Here is a 270-nt window from a genome sequence, read left to right on the forward strand (position 1 = left end):
CCCATTCCTTTCTAGTTTTTAGGGTTTGTGATGAGAAGTCTGATGTTAGCCTGATTGGGGCCCCCTTATAGGTAATTTGGCGCTTCTCTCTTGCAGCTTTTAAGATTCTCTCTTTGTCTTTGAGTTTTGCCAACTTGACTATAACATGTCTTGGAGAATCCCTTTTTGGGTTGAATACGTGTGGAGATCGTTGAGCTTCCTGGATCTGTAGATCTGTGGTTTTTCCTATGCCTGGGAAGTTTTCAGCCACTATTTTATTGAATATGTTTT

This window comes from Galeopterus variegatus, unplaced genomic scaffold (assembly GCF_000696425.1).
Source record: "Galeopterus variegatus unplaced genomic scaffold, G_variegatus-3.0.2 Scaffold2712, whole genome shotgun sequence".
NCBI lineage: Eukaryota > Metazoa > Chordata > Mammalia > Dermoptera > Cynocephalidae > Galeopterus > Galeopterus variegatus.